Source organism: Pseudochaenichthys georgianus, chromosome 17 (genome assembly GCF_902827115.2).
Source record: "Pseudochaenichthys georgianus chromosome 17, fPseGeo1.2, whole genome shotgun sequence".
Classification (NCBI taxonomy): Eukaryota; Metazoa; Chordata; class Actinopteri; order Perciformes; family Channichthyidae; genus Pseudochaenichthys; species Pseudochaenichthys georgianus.
This window is the reverse complement of record NC_047519.1, coordinates 17553115-17558233: the sequence shown is the minus strand read 5'-3', so window position 1 is coordinate 17558233 and position 5119 is coordinate 17553115. Positions and strand designations below refer to the sequence as shown.

The following is a 5119-nucleotide window of genomic DNA, read 5'->3' as shown; positions in this document are numbered from 1 at the left end:
CTTCTATAATTAAAACTATAACAATCTAAAGAATTCTATAGGACAGAACCGACTCATGACATATCTGTAGAAATCTATAGAAATCTATAGAAATTTGTAGAAATCTATAGCATTCAAAGAAAACATGCATGACATTTTCTCTCTGATGCAACCTATACTAAATTCTATAGAATTCTATAGAATTCTATAAAACTCGTCTTTAAATTGGAATAGAGAAAATCATAGTAATCTACATCATTTTGTGGAACTGAGCTGCTTTGCAAAAGCTGTATGGGTCCCTTTGAAATCTTTACAACTGTATACTGGATTATGTGCCCAATTAAATTATGTAACCTATACATAACCATATACAACCATACAACATATTGGAATGGAACTCTAAACTGAATGAATGTCACTGTCCTTGTATTCTGATGTCAATGCTCCAGAATTTCTGTGACTGCATCTGTATGTATACATTGATCACTTTTGCTATGTAACTAATTATCTGTTACAACTGGAGATTAAAGCTAAGTGACATATAACAATATCTATTGTTAGTGTGAGTCTGTTATAAACAACTCATTGGAGTCTGCAGTACTCTACTCTGTTTTGCAGTCTATTATATACTGTAAAAAAAGATCGTAATTGTACAGGAAATAACTGTAAATGTTTATAGTAAGTATCATGTTTTTTTAAATAACTTGCAAAATCCTGTAAAATGGCAGATATTAACTATAAATTAACAACCCAAAACATTATTTTCAGTATTTTGACAATAACCACAAATAACGTTTATTTCCTTTTTTTTTTACAGTAAATTTACTATATAATATTTATAGTATTTTTGCACTTTCAGAAAATAAATGCAGATGTACGTCAAATAAAAAGTATTATCTGTAATTAAATATGTACCTCGTAATATAAAAGTGTATTACTATTATAAGACTTTAAGATTTTCTTTGTAATTTTAAGGTAATCATAAAACTGTAAAAAAAAGCGTCAACTAAAAAAAACGTAAAATGTAATTAAAACCTTTTTACATACATAATTTTCTCAATATTCGATTGAATCCACCACAAACACAAAATATCCAATGTTGAAACAAAAGTAAATAAATATGTTCTCATTAAATTCCTAACTTACTATATTGTAAACATCTACAGTTGACAATATCATTAAAACAAATTAAAATGATAGAAAGTGGAGACATTTCTGCAGGGAGGATCAAGGTTTAAAACACACACTGTTATTTACTCAACAAGTCACAGTTATCCTTGTTTTATTTATGTTGCTGTTTTTTTTTTTTCTCCCCATTGGTCAATACACAGTAATAAGCCTTAGTTTTACAGTATAATGTATGGTTTTCGGATTCTGGCCGACAGCCAGAGCTACGGCAATTGAAATAGAATTCAGCCAAAACGGCAGACAAGTCAGGCATGTTTGGAATGAGTCCACAACACTCCTGCTTGGTTAATATAAACGTCATCGAAGAAACCTGCCAATGAGAACTGTCCGCGCCTGTCGTTCACATTTGAAACATCCACGTCAGTTTGAGTGGGTCTCCTCCTGCAAGCTACAGCTGTCTGTCTGTATGTCTGCTGCAGGATTTTATGGATTTATATCGGGATCGTTTTACACGTTAAATATGAGCATCGGGACGTCAACAAAGAACAGAAGACTTGAGATCTGGTGAGTCCTGCAACTGTAATGGAGTTAAATATGTATTTAGATAATCCTTAGTTTGTGAATGTTTTATTTTTTATTTAAGGTTACATTTCTTCTTCTAGTTAGCTGAGTTTCTTCCCGTTAAGTTGGTATTCATCATTAATAGGTTGTTAAATGTTAAGAAGCCCTGACATGCTGTTTCTTGCAAGATGTTGCGCCCGGAAAACCTGGCTTAACAGGTGGCTGCTAACGTTAGCTTACAGTTTATTGCAGTGCTGCCCCCCCACCCTCTCGTCTCCAACACGGGAGAATTACACATAAACATGCAGCGGGGTGTCACAATGTTGTCGCCAAGTTTAATGTAAAGTTTCACAGCTTTCTTATAGCGGAATCTAGTTTGTTAATGTTCAGTAACAGCTAGCATAGCATAAACAGCTAACCGCTAACGTTTGGCTAACTTGCTAGTTAACTCTGCTCTATATATTACAAGCTAACATGACTAGCTAATGTCACACTGTGAACTAAAATACTTTTTGTATTACTACATCATACATGCTTGGTCCAAATTACTGCTAAAATTAATTATTTTTGAAAATGTATAGTAAAGAAACACTCAGCCATGCATGAAATAACATAGCAAAAATAATACGGGTAATGTTTGACCCATGTTGTGCCTTAGAAGTGTAGTGATACAAACATTATTTTTATTCAAAAAGTAAGAAAGGGAAAAATACAAATTGGTGTTGATCCAAAACAGGTTAATTGAGGAATACCTGGAATCCTGAATGGTTAAAGTAATTTATTGCAAAGATATTTACAATTAAAACTAATTCGGGTCACTTTTGACACATGTTGGTTGTATGTTGTTGTGTAAGAAAGGGTTAACATGACGGCTGTGATGTTCACTCTTTTTACAGAGCACCAGTGGACAGCGAGGACTATGGAAGAGAAGATGTGATGGCTTTGTGTGGAAAGCTGCTGACGCCAGCCTGTGTCCCTCATCAGTCTCTCCAGGCAGCACCCAGCTATTCTTCCATCTTGGAGATGAAAAGACTTTGATATGTGAGTAATAACTAACTTGTGTCTAACATAGTATTGAATGTGGTTTAGTAAAGTATTTAAAAATACCCCACATTGTACATGTACAGGACAATCAGACCTTGTTCAACAAAGATCATAAGACAATTGTTTTGTCTTTGAGGTACAGCCGCAGCAGAGAGTCTGAGTTTGAAGAAAGCACTAACATTTTATTTAGTGTTGTTTAATCAATCAATATTTACTGGTCTTGAATTTCCTCACTGGATTACAAAATGCTTGAATCTTATTGTACAGGGACATTATGCAGATTTAATCACCTGAAGATGAAAATATAGATTCATCGATATGTACCATTTTAAGGAAATAGACTGTTATGCAGCTTTCACACCAGCGCTTTTCAGTTTCTAGCTCCGAGCGGGAGCTTTTCTGGTTCAGCTCCGGTTTCCCTTTTCAGCTCCCGCTCTGTGCACACCGCCCACTGGCGCTCCAGAGCTGCCCCTGCTGCGTCATGACGTCACCGTTTACATCGCTGATTTGCTCCCCAACGGCAGCCATTACGGCGCTCACAACAACAACAACTGCGTCGGGTCGATGATCGTGTTGCTTTTAATCACATGAAGCCAGAATAAATTGAATAACGACTTCTCCAACCTTATACTTTTCTCCAGAGTGCCGTGGTTCATTGTTTATTAATGTGTTTCTGCAGCATTTACCGACCGCTGCAGTATTGGCTGCTCTTCCACTGGAGTTTATTCTCCCGTTAGCTCCCGGTTAGCTCACACTGCAGCGGCCGCTCTAAAGTATTCACTGTCCGACTCACACAAGCAGCTGATGCATATCCCCAGTTCCCCTTAGCCTAAGTGAATGTGTGTCAGTCTGAATTGACGCTGTTTGGTATCACAACACTGTTATGAAAGTTTCTCTGGTATAAAACGGGTGATGTTGGCATAGCAACCGAAGCTAAACTGACTACTTGCATCCGATAGCTGCAATAATACAAAACAACACGTCTGCCTCTCTCCACAATGATCGATAACAGTGAACGGATAGTCAAAGTAAGGTACAAATAAACAGAATCACACGAAGCCTGGTTAGTGTTGCCTGACTTTATAAAGTGTGTTTATAAGCACACTGCTTGTAGGCAGGCATAACAGTCGACCCATGTTCAGGGGAGTTGGGTTTAGTTTCCTGCACGCCTCGACGTAAGAGAGACGTAAGCGACGTCGCCTCTTAGCTCCAAAGCTCTTGCCTCTGGACCGACAATTTTTTGGAGCTGGAAATGAAGCGGATTCCGGAGCTAAGAGCCGGCGCCGCTGCGGTTTGAACAGGAAAACCCGGCGCTTTTCAGGCTCTAGCTCCGAGCCGGAGCTGAATAGGCGCTGGTGTGAAAGGGGCATTAGTGGTATTGACCGAAGCTCCACAGCTGTAGCTAGGCGCTGCTAATGAAAACTCAAGTGCTCAATTTGTTGGTTTTTCTTTATTATTAAGAATTGAGCAAGCATATCTTCCTCTTCGAAATCCCAGTTGTACTTCGCTAACACGTAGTGCCTGGGAGGGTGTGTTTGATTGTTCCCACCCTTACCTCACTTATGGACTAGGTCATGTTAGACAAGAAATCCAGTGGTTAGTTTTAGGGTCACCTCCATTGTTTTATTTTTTATTTATTCACTTTAAGAGAAAGGGATTTCAGAAACAAGTCTCACAAGTTTGTCTCGAGGTAAAATTAACAAAAGCTAACTGTTGTTAGACTATGTTCCCCCCTTCTAAACTTATGAAATAATCAATGCCCTGATAATAACATCCATCATTATGGTTTACTAATAGTTATCACTTCACTTCCTCCTCCAGCACCTGGACACAGCAGGAACCTATGCCAGGATCCTGTTTGTGGACTTCAGCTCTGCCTTCAACACAACCCTCTGGCTGGAGGCTGCGCACCATCAGGACCAACACCTCTCTCCATCAGGACCAGAACCTCTCTCCATAAGGACCAGAACCTCTCTCCATCAGGACCAAAACCTCTCTCCATCAGGACCAGAACCTCTCTCCATCAGGACCAGAACCTCTCTCCATCAGGACCAGAACCTCTCTCCATCAGGACCAGAACCTCTCTCCATCAGGACCAGAACCTCTCTCCATCAGGACCAAAACCTCTCTCCATCAGGACCAGAACCTCTCGGCACCTCAACAAGGCCCGCCCCCCCCCACTGACACTTTACCTCAGCCACAACGCAGACTCTGCATGGAGATCACAGGATGGTAAATAATGCAATGTTTAAATATTGCTTACTGCCAATATTTTATATTCTATAATTTATTGCATTCTATTTTTTTAATATAGTTCGCTATCTGTGTAGTTTTTTACATTTTTTTATTTGTATGTACGACACCTCCTCATACGTGTGAACATACCTGGCAATAAACCCGTTTCTAA

General features: G+C 38.7%; 1 long non-coding RNA gene across 1 annotated transcript; it reads left to right on the top strand.

Annotated features, from left to right (window-relative positions):
- Positions 1–1561: 1561 nt before the first annotated feature.
- On the top strand, positions 1562–4623 carry LOC139435651 (uncharacterized). Its single transcript, XR_011644873.1, has 3 exons — positions 1562–1671; positions 2565–2709; positions 4534–4623. It is a non-coding gene; the product is annotated as an uncharacterized lncRNA (long non-coding RNA).
- Positions 4624–5119: the final 496 nt, after the last annotated feature.